Raw genomic sequence first — 15307 nt, 5'->3', positions numbered from 1 at the left:
AGAGCATAAGACACAGTTGTGGCAACCATGTACTGCACATTGGATAGGCATAGTTGCAACACCTGTACACAACATAACACATTTATCATACGCAGTACACAAAGACATGCTACATATGGCATAACCACACACCCGCTGTAAGGTCACACTTCAGTATCCCGCATGTCATCCACACACACATGACGTACCTCAGGGGTAGAGGCCTATCATGGAGCTGTGCAACACTCTTCAACACATAACACAGTCATGTTAGGCAATGCTCCCTATTGGGCACCTCATACACCCATGTACAAAATGGCTGTGTAATAGTGAACGTAGTCACGGCACTGCAGTTCAGGTACAGTATGCTAGGCAGTGGTCTGTCACACAGTAGTAGCCGTGAGTGACCACAAGATATATGATGATGATGATGATAGCACATGGTACTACACCCCATCCAGTTACAGTGACCACAGTACTACACATAGCAGTCTTTGCTTTTCACCTCATTGTTGTGTGTGTGCAAACATATGCACCTATACACAATATGCATAGCATGTTGTGTGTGTGCTTACATATGCCAGTATACACAATATGCACAGCTGGCGCCATCTGTACAAAGAGTCACATATATGTCCTGGAATGCTATTGGGTGTATATGTCACATGACACACATTGGGTATGTGTGGTGTTTAATGTTGCAGTCATTTAGCATACCATGTCATGGCTGGCACCAACATATCTGCAATATGTCCCACACTCACCATAACCACTGTACAATGGCCATGTCGAGCATTGGGATTCTTTCACATCTACATGCACCACTCATCCCATGTCTGTACATTGCATGCATTTGCTACACCTGTGCCCACTATTATTTGCTATGGACACAGACACTGTAATCAGACATGGCAATTTATGTGTCACACAGATAACACATGCAGCCATGGTATGTATACCATTGAGTGATGGTGCACAGGACATTGAAGAGCAGATAATACTTGCACAGCAATGTTGTGTCCATGTATACATTGTGTTCCAGGGTGTAGACAATCACTGAACAATTACACACATGCATCAAAGCCATGTATAATGTCATTAAATAGGGCCGTCTACACTTGCACTGCATGGTCTTGAGCAACACATATTCTGCATGCTGACACGTGTGAGGTGACAGTTTGCCTTGTGATACTGTCACCCACCTTCACCCACAATTGTGTATTTGTTGGATTGCTGGTGTGTGTATATGTGCTGTGGTGAGCAGTGTATTTGTGTTCATGTGTGCATGTGTGCATGTGTGCATGTGTTCATGTGTTCATGTGTGCATGTGTGCATGTGTTCATGTGTTCATGTGTGCATGTGTGCATATGTTCATGTGTGCATGCGTGCATGTGTTCATGTGTGCATGTGTGCATGTGTTCATGTATTCATGTGTCCATGTGTGCATGTGTGCATGTCTTCATGTGTGCATGTGTGCATGTGTGCTAACATCATGTACAGATTGTGAAGTGTGTTTCCTGTCTTCCTTCCACAGGTGCTGAGTTAGGGGTGTCTGAATGCAGCAGGGAACCTGATGTCACTGCCACTAATAGTGGAGATGATGAGACATGTATTGTGGCACAGGAAGGTCTGACAGGGTCTGTCGTTGGTCCACCAATCGACAGTACACAGTGTTCAACCCCATCTATGCGCACACTCATACTGCCAATACATCCCTCATCACCAATGGCCTTAGCTGAGGGACAGCATACAGTCGGCATTGACAAGGAGAGTGTGGTACCCATGGCATGTGCATCCCCTCACAGCAGCCATAGCCAGATTACTGGAATGGTACCACATAGGTGGATGTTCAGGGGTTCTCGGGGGAGCACCACTGGTCATATTGCCCCTGGTAAACGTGCCCCCAGAGGTATTACAACCTCCAGTATGTTTTGGGCTGTAATGCAGGCACAGGCACGTATGGAACGGTACACCTGACAGGGACTAAAGGCGCAAAGAGCCAATTACACTGCTATCAATGACAGCATCTGTGACCTTCCCAGTGACATCCGGAATTACACCAAGTTCATTGATAGCTGTTGGAGGGAGACATTAGATGTCCTCCACAATATGTTAGCCATGAGCCAGGACCGTGCGGGATGGATGGGAAGCCGATGCGAATGCATGCCAGCAACAGCATCAGCTGGCAGTCGTCGTGGACGGACCACAGATCACAGTCACTCCCGTAGTGGCAGTACCAGCCCCAGCAATGCTTGGGCTGGCCTGTCCATTGACCATCCTACTAGACCACATGCACGTGGCACTGGCCAGTCCCAGCAGGGACATGGGTCCAGTCATCATACCTCTGCCTCTGATGATAGCACCCAGTCAGGGTTGGTACCTGATGCTGCCCATAGCACCCCTGCCAGGCACAGGTACTGTGTCCATGGCCAGAGACAGTGATCTGTATGGCCTAGCAAGTACAGTCTGTGGCTGTCCCACGACTGCCCGTATATGGCAGCCACATGGTGGAGTTGTGTGCATGCAGACACACACACATTAACCAAACAACTAGGGCTCACACATACACACACACATTACATCAACATTGGCCCATGCTGTACTGTTGTCCCTCACAGACACCCACACCACACACACACACACACACACACACACACACACACACACACACACACACACACACACAGACATGTCGATTGGATGGGTCAATGTCGGGCTCTGGCAAACCAAGAACACACCCTGTGCATATGATGACACCTGTGCCACTTCCTGTCATCTGTAACATTGATGCAGGAATAGGCTAACATGGTTCTGATGCACAGGGTGACATTATAGCAGTGTAGCAATAGTAGCAAGTTACCAACAGGAAAGTGTAATGATATCCTTGTAGGTATATCTGAGCAGGCATTATGCATCACAGCTCTGATAGTCATTGTAGCATTGTTTACACCAGTGTTAGGTCTGAATATCTATTGTCCACCCATGTGCCACTTGGCTGAAGTGTACAGTGTTGCCAGCATGTGTTAGTGAGTGGACAGTACGTGTGTGATGTGTGCATTACAAATTAGCAGGTGTACATCTGTGAACATGGTGTGTGCGCACTGTTTGCATGTACGTGCATAGTGGACACGTGGGATGTGCGACATACCCTGTTGTACACATTGTTAACATCTCATGGTATCTTTCGATTGCCAGTATGCATTCTACAACAGATATGTACTAATATGGGTACACATGTGTGTATGACATGGGTTGACACTATGCTGTGGGTGATACTGTTGATATCTGTCAATGATCTGCAGTCTGGTAGTATACACCACCTCAACAGCATGACTATAACCAATCATTAGATGATGTCCTGACAAATGACACACAGTTGTAGGGAACTCAGTAACAGTTGGTTCCTTCCGGTACTATACTATAACAGTAACCAGTGGTATTGACCACCACACGTTCCTGGGACCACACCTGCATGGCATATAGCCCTCTTAGGTACATGCAAACACACTAGGGATATGTCCATCCACATCTGGAAATGCATGCATTGGCCTACACTGCATTCCCTGGATGGGACGCATATCCTACACAAGGGTATCATACAGACAGATACCTGTTGTCCAATACATGCTGTATATTAGTAAGCCGACTATGGCATAGTCATCCATATTTACTAGACATACTATCCCAACAGTACCACATAGGTGGTAGCCCTCAACATGTATGTTGGGTACCAATGTGTACAGACAGACATGTGTTATGTCATCTGTCCCTTGGTATCCACATTTCCATAGGTATTGTGGGGTCCATCTGTGTTTCACATAACACATTAGGGGCCTGCATGCATATCCAAAGGGCTGTTGTACACCTATGACTGCCCATTACTGCCAGTCATTGTTGTGTATGAACATGTCTGGCATATACCTCAGGCAATTTCCCTCACTCACAGTACTCTATAGTATGTGTCATGGGTGTGTGGCACAGATGACCTTGGCCATGGATCACTACAGTGGCCGGGCTTGTCGCATACATACATATGTGACCTATGATCTGAGAAGCAGCGGCACAATCTGTCGAAGGAAACAAATGTATTCATGTAGTATGCAGGCTTCACACCTATGTACTGATTGAGGTCACATGTACAATGTACACATGCACATACTGTTTTAATCATATCTCATACCGTAGTAAAAGCAAAACCCACCATGCATTGACCACCTGTGGCACACACACAGTGTTTGCAGGATTCAAACCCCTACCTATGTTATGATACTAAAGAGATACGCAGTAACACACTGCGCTATATGCTTTACTGGATGGTTTTTGTTCTCCTTGAATATTTGTAGGATGCTGACATCATCAGACATTCCAAAGAGGGATGTACCTCTTTTATTGTGTTTTCCCAGTCTCCAAAAAGGCTACTCCTCTCAAAGGAAATAAGACACATACACAAACACACTATTAGCAGGATTCAAATCCCTACCTAACTATGTTATGACACTAGAGAGATACACATTAACATGGCATGCTATATGCTTTACTGGGTGGTTTCTGTTCTCCTGATATATTGGTAGGATGCTGACATCATCAGACAATCCAAAGAGGGATGTGCCTCTTTTAATGTGTTTCCCCAGTCTCCAAAAAGGATACTCTTCTCAAAGGAAATCACACACATACACAAACACCCCCTCCACACACACAATAACAGCAGGATTCAAACCCTTACTTAACTATGTAATGATGCTAAAGAGATACACATTAACAAGGCATGCTATATGCTTTACTGGGTGGGTTCTGTTCTCCTGATATATTTGTAGGATGCTGACTTCATCAGAAATTCCAAAGAGGGATGTGCCTCTTTTAATGTGTTTTCCCAGTCTCCAAAAAGGCTACTCCTCTCAAAGGAAATCACACACATACATAAAGTCAGCGTTTGCAGGATTCAAACCCCTACTTAACTATGTTAACCCTGCATTGACCATCTGTGGCACACACACAGTATTTGCAGGATTCAAACCCCTATCTATGTTATGATACTAGAAAAATACACGTTAACACGGCACGCTATATGCTCTACTGGGTGGTTTCTGTTCTCCTGATATATTTGTAGGATGCTGACATCATCAGACATTCCAAAGAGGGATGTACCTCTTTTAATGTGTTTTCCCAGTCTCCAAAAAGGCTACTCCTCTCAAAAGAAATCATACACATACACACACTATCAGTGTTTGCAGGATTCAAACCCCTACTTAACTATGTTATGATACTAGAAAGATATGCATTAATACGGCACGCTATATGCTTTATGGGGTGGTTTCTGTTCTCCTTGAATATTTGTAGGATGCTGACATCATCAGACAATCCAAAGAAGGATGTACTTCTTTTAATGTGCTTTCCTAGTCTCCAAAAAGGCTACTCCTCTCAAAGGAAATCATACTCCTACTGTCAGTGTTTGCAGGATTCAAAACCCTACCTAACTATGTTATGATACTAGAAAGATATGCATTAACACAGCGCACTATATCTTTTACTGGGTGTTTTTTGTTCTCCTTGAATATTTGTAGGATGCTGACATCATCAGATATTCCAAAGAGGGATGTACCTCTTTTAATGTGTTTTCCCAGTTTGCAAAAAGGCTACTCCTCTCAAAGGACATCACCCCCCCCCCCCCACGGCACGCTATATGCTTTACTTGGTGGTTTCTGTTCTCCTTGAATATTTGTAGGATGCTGATATCATCAGACATTCCAAAGAGGGATGTACCTCTTTTAATGTGTTTTCCCAGTCTCCAAAAAGGCTACTCCTCTCAAAGGACATCACACCCCTCCCCCCGGCGTGCTATATGCTTTACTGGGTGGTTTCTGTTCTCCTTGAATATTTGTAGGATGCTGACATCATCAGACATTCCAAAGAGGGATGTACCTCTTTTAATGTGCTTTCCCAGTCTCCAAAAAGGCTACTCCTCGCAAAGGACATCACACACCCCCGATTCAAAACCTTACCTAACTAAGTTATACTAGAAAGATACGCATTAACACGGCTCGCTATATGCTTTACTGGGTGGTTTCTGTTCTCCTTGAATATTTGTAGGATGCTGACATCATCAGACATTCCAAAGAGGGATGTACCTCTTTTAATGTGTTTTCCCAGTCTCCAAAAAGGCACCTCCTCTCAAAGGACATCACACCCCCTCCCAAAAGGCTACTCCTCTCAAAGGACATCACCCCCCCCCGGCGATCTATATGCTTTACTGGGTGGTTTCTGTTCTCCTTGAATATTTGTAGGATGCTGACATCATCAGACATTCCAAAGAGGGATGTACCTCTTTTAATGTGTTTTCCCAGTCTCCAAAAAGGCTACTCCTCTCAAAGGACATCACAACCCCCCCCACCCCCACTATCTTCATTTGCAGGATTCAAACCCCTACCTAAGTATGTTATGATACTAGAGAGATATGCATTAACATGGCACACTGTATGCTTTACTGGGTGGCTTCTATTCTCCTGGTATATTTGTAGGATGCTGACATCATCAGACTGGACATGGTAATGTGTGTACACTTTCTTTTATGCAATCCCAGGAATGATCCATGTGGGTCGGCAGGTATCAACAGCTTGAACAGGACCCTGTGAGTCTCACCTTGTGTGATCTATCTGTTGGCACATTGACATACCTTCATATGTCAACACATATCTATGCACAGATTGTTGGTTTTGTGGATATGACATGTGTCTGTGATGTTGATGAAGAGCTATTCAAAGTCTATGTTGGACATGTGTAGCCCTGCAAATGGTGTAGCATGTTTGGGAACCATGATCTGCACATGAACATACCACAGTTGGTAGGGTTGTGTGTTTGTCAGCTTCCAATAGCTCTGTTTATGACTTCAGCCATGATGCACTCCATGGCCTTGCAGATCAGACTTTATAGGCTTAATGGACTATACTTCCCATGGTGTGTTGTGCACCCACACTTGTGGGGAGTGCCATATGTTGCTGTAACACATTCAATGGTTCCAGACCCTGTGGAGTGGATGAGGTTCAACAGACTGTTCAGGTGCAGGGTCTGTTCTGTAGTGCATGCATGACACATATTGGGAAACAATGTAATCCAATTGCTGCCATGCTTTTGGCTTTGGGGTGAGCTGGTCAGCCATTCTACACGTGATATCTCCTGGTATGATGTCAGGGACTATCGTCAGTGGGACGTGAGTATGTATATATGGGCCTGTCTGACAGGATGTCAGAATTGTCAGTAAGGTACAGTTGGCCCTGACTCAGGCCATATATGAGTGTACATTACTATTTATTACATAGCTGAAGGACATGTCATGATTCTCAGTCTGGACTTCTTCTCAGCTACTCTTTACAAAACACCAACAAACCTGAGCACTAATCCTGGTTATACTCTTTTACACACTTAACACACTACTGATCCTTTGTGATCAGGCTACAGAGTATGTCATCATAATATACTGGCATGTCCAGGGGTCGGTTTCGTGTGTACTCTCCAGTCCAGCTAGTGAATATTGTGGTTATGACACAATGTCACATCTGCCTCATGTACACAGACAACTCTCTCCTCCTCCCAACACACTCAGATATATGTGAGAGATGCAACAATATTGACATACAGGAGGCTGAGCTCTCTCGACCCATGACTGGCATAGTCTATCAGGTGGTGAAGGTGACCACACAAACTACATATCAGTCTCACATACACTGATAGTGACAGCAATCAAACCACATTATCACACATAAACATACTCAGAGGCTCTACATACACTCTGCCTAAGCAGCAGAGACCTCCAAAGCAGACGCACAAACAACTGCTACCCCACTACAATACTCACATATCACATAGTTCACAATGTCAGTGTGCCACACAGTCACTACCCTTCGGGCTAAACAACACACCTGATACACTTGTAATAGGTGACACTTAATGTCAGACACACCGACGTCCCACTCACCAGGCCAAACAAGGGAATAGTCACTTTGTGCTGTCTCTCAGGTATCAGGATCCGCCAAATAACACATGCACTCAGGTCACTCCATAGCAAGTCCAGGACTGGCTCCATCATTGTCCATGCTGGTGCATACAACCTGAGACGATCCTCCCTGGACAACATGACATGATACATAGAGGAACTCTCTGATCATGTAGCCCAGGCCAGTATGACCCTGACCTTGTCTAGCATCTTACACTCACCAAGTATGATGTCTCAGTATACCAACAAACTGATCATGTTTAACACTTGGCTAACATATTGGTGTTATTCAAAGGGGATACAGTGTCTGTCAGCCTGGGGTGACATGTTCAACATGCCACATAGCTTCCCTATGGACAGCTTGCACCTGTCACCCTTGGACTTTTGAATACTGGATAAGGCACTTGCTGCCACCATACTGCCTTATTTAAGTTGGGCTCAAAAGACAGACCCACCTCCATAGACATTACAGAGTACATGACACTGAGGGTGCTGCTCAACACCAGATGTATTACCCTCAAATTGTGCACACTTAGGAATCTCCTCAGTATGGAGAATAGCAATATCTGTGCACTAACAGACACATGGTTCAGGCTCCCACATGCACACCAGCACTGCCAGGTTATATTTCGTACCATGCTTTCTGACCACATAACTCGGAATGGCCAACACAAATATGGGGAGTATCCATATACATCACAGATACACATACCTCTGGGTTGGTAGCACTGCACAAAGCATCACAGACCATACATATGCACCTAACATTGTGAAAATCTGCCTTTTGGTTTGTTGCCTGCTACAGACCACACTCACAAACTCAGCAACCACACTCGGATTTCCGGGGAACACTGGACAATATGACATTCTCCCCAAACACCATTATATTGGGTGACATCAAATACCCACACATTGACTGGGGATAGTACTCAGGCCCCATCACCCTCACCCAACAGTTGTTACTATTTGTAAACTCATATGCTATGGCACAACCGGTCACCACACCCACAAGAGGGGACAACATATTGGACATGATCATCACCAACATGGGGACTCTATGTTACACACCGACGCTATAGCCCTCATTGGTAAGGTCAGAAAATACTTTATCTCACTGGACATCCATATCCTGTCCCCACACCCATCCTGGGTAATGTTGGTGAACTTCCCAAAAGCAAACGTCACACTTCTCCATACCACGGTGGTATCCTTCAGAGACCCTGGGTCAGTGGTAAGTATGGCTCAGACTGCTGAATCCTTTACATACACATTCTATGTACACCTAGTGGACTGTATGGATCATGCTATCCAAAATAACACCTGGACTCACTCCTCCAATGGCAGGAGACCTGTCTGGTAGACCCTGGCCATTAATATGCTATACAACAAAAGGAGGAAGCTACTACATGATAGAGCACAATCCCAGACAGGGAAGGCATCTGTGATCTGTACTAGCAGACAGCTACAATCACTTGTGTATTTATGTCAGGCCCGCTTCAAATGGACAATTGCACCAGACACATCGGACACTCACAAGGCCTTCTTCAGTTAATTCAGGTACCTGGCTGGACACTCACTGATATGCTGTGTGTTACTGCATACTGACTGAATATACCCTGAACCCACAGACATTGCCAACATCCTGGCAAACAAGTTCAGTGCAGATGTCTCCACCCCATCCCCCCTAAGGAGGTACTGTCCATCCCAACAGAGTGTAACCTCCCTGACATCACGAATAAACAGGTGAGTGCTGCCCTCCCCACAGTGGACAACACAGCATCAATGGGACCAGATGGTGTCCCAGCCTGTGTCGTACACGGCCTTCATGACAGACGTAACCCTCACATTATGTCACTGTTCGATATCAGAGTTACTGCAGGATTTGTACCCATGGAATGGCATACAGTGATAGTGGTCCCGCTTCACTGAATACTGCCACAACAGACCACAGACAATATCATCCTATAAGGCTAACTAGCCTGTTCTGCAAAGCTATGGAGCATATTGTAATGGGACTCATGCACATAGACATGGGAAACCTACAGACATTGGGTCCTACACATTACAGCATTGTTGTGGGCAGATCTTGCCTGTTGGACCTGTTTGTATTCTTTAAACAGTTATTGGGACAGTTGTCCACACAGCCTGCCTGGACCTTGCACATCCCTTCAACACAATACCCCACTCGGCCATTATGCATACGCTCACCGGCATCAATATCGACACATATTTCACACGATGGATTGCTACCTGGATCAGGGATAGCACCCACATGCTCAGTGTTGTAGGTGCCATGTCTGACTATACACCAGTTACACTTGGCATCCCACAAGGCTCAGTCCTAGGACCTCTCTTGTTCAGTATATATTTGTGTGACATACAGGCTATCACAGGAGGGATATGGCTGCCCATGTTCGCAGATGACTGCAAACTGGGTGCCATAATCAACTCTCCAGCTGGCACATGCATACTCATACAGGGTCTCACAGAGATAGGATGACTGGTGCCTGAGCCATGGCCTATGGCTACATGCCATTAGTTGCATAGTCATCCCCTTTGAGAATGACAACATGCCCACACATTACCACATAGGTAGTTATCCATTACATATGGTAGTAGTTGTTACGGGTTTGGGTCACAACCTGTTCGTACTGTTGCCTTGACAATCACATTGCCAAAGTGGTTAGACAGTACTTCTACATAGCCCACCATATCCCACATGATTTCACATGTTGATCACGTGTGTTCATTGTGCCCCTATACTCATCACGACCATGCTTGGTTACTATGCCACATTTGGGATGTACCTTACCCGACACCTGCAGCAACTGTAATGGCCACAAATGTTACTCATCGATCAGATGTAGGGACTCACACGGATGCCCTGCACAGTTCAGATACAGTAACTCCAGCTCTACTCAGTCACTTACCACCTACATGGATGTGTTGTGTGCCTGTAGTTTAAGGCAATATCTGACCCAGAATTAATGGACATGCTCCATCTCAGGATATCCAACTCCCTTGGAGCTACACACTCCAGGGACATATACCTCAGCACAGATGTTAATAGGACATGCTGGGGGGACAGATTATTATCCGAAAGGCTCCACTCACTGCGGAGTGTAGTCTCAGTTTTGCATAGGCAGAGCCACCCACTGACCACCTACAGGTGACATCTTGACAAGTGGATGGGTGATCGTATGTTTACCCATGGAATATCTTCTGGGTCCCTGCTAGACAGAGGCACAATACACTAAACGTAAATGGGCTATCTTGTGTGACCTACTATTCACAGGCACAATGTTCTGATTTGACTGTGTTGCAGAAGCCAAACACACTCTGGCTATGCTTGCACATGCCCTAGGGCAGATAGCCTAGTATCAGTCTCTGAACCTATGATAATGTTCATGATGCAAAATGTTTATTGCTGATACTGTTTGCAGGTTTTTATCATTTTTGCTTTCCCACTTTCTATGAACCACTTAGGTATCTGCAGAACATATTTGATTATGACAGGGTTCCACTATATTATATATGTGTCTGTTGTCATAAAAGTGTGTACACAGGGCAGATTGCTGGATAGTGAGTGGTTCCTGGGTTAACACATGCAACTGTCTGATATGTGTGGCCCACTGCTGTACTCCAACATGGCCTAAGTGTGTGAGCATGCCCAGTTCAGACTGTCAGTCTTCTGTTGCCTGGCATTTGTCTCATGTATCCAAGTGTGTGAGCATGCCCAGTGTGACCTTTCAGTATGTTGCTGTCTGAGGACCACTACATTTGCTGATGTATGCGTACATGTCCAATATTAACATTTCTACTGTGTGTGTTGAAAGTCATGTTCTATTCTTACTGCAGGACTCATCTTTGTGTCATAACTCAACAGGGATTATGCTGTGCCTGCAGGGTTTCCATGGAATACTTTGCATAGACTTATCAACATTTCTTCCTACAGGCTAATCACTGCAATACTGTCATGGTTTAGTTTTTCAGTACTATGACTATAGTGCACAGTATCCTGGGTTCAAGGCCCATCACCGCTCATATTTTCATACCGAGCAGACCAGACTGCTTAAGGGCCAGTAGAGCAACTATGAGCATGTTGGCTTTTGTTCAGCTATGCCCTACTTAGACCCAGCTTTTCCAGCATTGCTCAATATTAACCATCATTGCTGGACGTTGACCAATATTACTCAACATTGACCACATTTGTACTAGTTGGTGTGTGCGATTTTGTTTACATATACTACATGGTGGTAAATGCTGTTTAGCACTGCTTTATATTGCTTAACACATGGCAATCATGCCTCAGGTGTTGATGCAGGGCTGCCTATTTTGGATGCACATACTTACACTCCCTATACATGTTTGAAAGCAGGTAGTGTCAACATAGGCATCCCTTTTACTATATGTGTGGGTCAGAGAGAGGTATCATTTCCAGAGTTCCTACTGAGCCAGTGTATGTGCTATGCGTTGCCTCTTTGCCATCGCCAAAGCATACTGGGCACGCCTCCTTCTGCCTACTGGAGCAGGCTCAAGTTGATCCTCCTCCGAGTAATGCTCTGCCTGTGATGGACTTGGCAATGGTGGGGGGCTGTTTGGCCCGGGCCTATGCTGGTCCTGCTGCAGCTGTTTTCACAGGATCATATTATGTAGCATAGCACATACCATGACAATTTGGGTACATGTAGTTGGTGAGTACTGCAAGGCTCCACCAGATGTGTCCAGGCACCGGAACTGTGACTTGAGCAGCCCAAACACACGCTCAATTACATTTCGTGTTTGTGCGTGTGCCTCATTATGGCATTCCTGCTCAGGTGTGTGTATGCGTTTCTGATGGGTGTCATCAGCCACGGCTCCAGTGCATAGCCAGCATCCCCCACTAGGAGTCCATGTGGGATGTCCCCATTGGCAAATGTCTGGTACAGCTGCGTCAGATGCCAGATATGGGAATCATGGTAGCTTCCAGGGCAGCCAGCACACACATTCAGTATTTTGCCCTGGGCATCACACATGACCTGGCAGTTGATGGAGGGGAAGCCCTTGCGGTTGAAGTAGACCCTACCCCACTCACCGGCTGGTGCTTTGATGCATATGTGTGTGCAGTCTATTGCACCCACTACCTCAGGGTATTCCACTATTTGCTGGGTGAGACGCATATTGCTGGCCAATACCTCACAGGAATTGGGGAAGTATACATGATCACCGACATGTGCTGACATGGCATCCAGGAACTGGTGCAGTACCCTGGATGTTGATGCCTGTGATATCCCCATCATATCACCAGTTGGTCTCTGGAAGGTACCTGTTGCTAATATTCTTAGGCCAACACATACCTTAGTTTCCACTGGGATGGGTTCCCCTCTGTTGTTTCTGTGTGTGAGGCGTGGCCTGCACAGCTCAACAATTTGCTGCAAGAGGTCTCTGTCCACTCTATAGCGCTCCACTATCTCCAGCTCATGTAGCCCCTGGTAGGTTACCCTGGGCCTGTATACTCTTCTCCGTCTCCTCACTGTGGGTTGTCCAGCAGCATTTGCATTATCACCACCCTCAGCATGTTGCATATGTCGCCTTATAACAGCAATGGCAGCCCCTAAAATTTTTTGTCTCAGTAAAGCTTTTTCAGTTTTCACTTCTATTAGCTTACTGCAGTGTTGCAGTGTCTCTTGAGAGAAACATAATGGACTGTTGTTTGCAGATTTTTAAGTGCTGGACTGGGCTAGTGTACTGCCTGGGTAATTGCCTGATTCTGATTGTTTTCACCTGCTAGCTCTGCTAGTACTCCCTGGTAACTTCCCTACTATTTGGTGTGCTTCCTTTTTCCTTTCTGTTTCCTCAGGGGGGAATGCCGCTCACACAAGCGCAAAAACATGCACAGCAGCTAATACGCGCGCGCACATGCTTACACAGACTAAAACTTGCTTATTCTTGTTAAAACGCGCACACACTGGTGCAAACGCACTTACAACTGTTTACACAGTTTTACATATGCTTATTCAAGCTTACACGCGCGCACACACGCTAACATGCGTGCACACACGCTAACATGTGCGCACACTGTCTTACTTGTGTTTACTGGCACGCGCACACACGCATGCATGCTCAGCAAGAAACTTTGGTGTTATCCACAGCATACACCTTCAATTTCTTGACTTTACCTAGCCTACCTGTTGACACACCTCTTTCAATAATATGAATTGACAGCTGACACATGACACTCTGCTCCAATGAGCTTTACTCCTTTCATACATACCCCCCTCGTGATGTCTCCTATCTTCTACTCTGTTACTCCCCTTATCCTACTCCTACACTCCACTGACTGTGCTCATTTCCTATGTAAACTTGTGATTCACTATCCTAACTCTCATTTGCATAGGATTGCCTACTAATGCTTGGTTACATCTCTTAGACTGAGCTTCCCCCCTTCGCAACCTCTACTCGGTGGCCATGTTGCCTTCAGCCTGCCATTCACTTGCATTGTAAATTCATTTTAGCTATAAAATCCACATTTGTGGATCTTAATTATTAATTTTCTGGTTTTTAGGGTGCAGTGCGTTTCCCCGGCGCTGCGCTACGATTAAACCCCGGAGATCGGAATGAAAAAAAAAAGTTATTTTATTTCTATTTTGCATCACTTCCCATTGCCAATGGCTGTATTTTTGGCCGTTGGCATGCTTCCTCCTGTAAATGCATGCTTTTTTTGCATCTGTCATGGCTCCGCTTTGCTATTTGCAGAACCGTACTCAGTTATCAACTGAGTACATTTCTGCAAATAACACTACTCCTACTCGGACAGGTTCGGGTTTCCTGGATCACAAATTTACCTCATTTGGATAGCTTTCGCCTGCAATTGAGGTAATTTGCATATCCAAGCCCTGTCTGTGTAGGACTAGTTTGGAGAGCTTAGATGCACGCCCCTACCGGCTGTTCCTGGATCGCTCAGCAGACATGTGGCTGCATGGAGTCGTACTCTACTCTTAGACTCCATGCAAGCCTTTGTGAATCCGGCCGTTATACTAATGGAAAAAGTCTGGGCGACCAGACCTTTTTTCATTAGTATAAGTCTGATTTACAACGTACATGCTGACCAATCAGCGTGCACATTTTAGAATATAAATGGGGGATCGTTGTATAATTTGTGGTTCAATATTCTGGGCATTTGAATAACATGGATCCATACCGTATATGTATATATATATATATATATATATATATATATATATATATATGTATACATATAGATAGATAGAAATATATATATAGATATATAGATATATAAAAGAACAAAGGGGACATCCACAACTTTTGGGCAGCACAGAGGAATCATACTCCTATCACACT

Source organism: Protopterus annectens, chromosome 6.part0 (genome assembly GCF_019279795.1).
Source record: "Protopterus annectens isolate FY-2018-M chromosome 6.part0, PAN1.0, whole genome shotgun sequence".
Taxonomy (NCBI): domain Eukaryota; kingdom Metazoa; phylum Chordata; order Ceratodontiformes; family Protopteridae; genus Protopterus; species Protopterus annectens.
Note: the sequence above shows the minus strand (reverse complement) of the source record.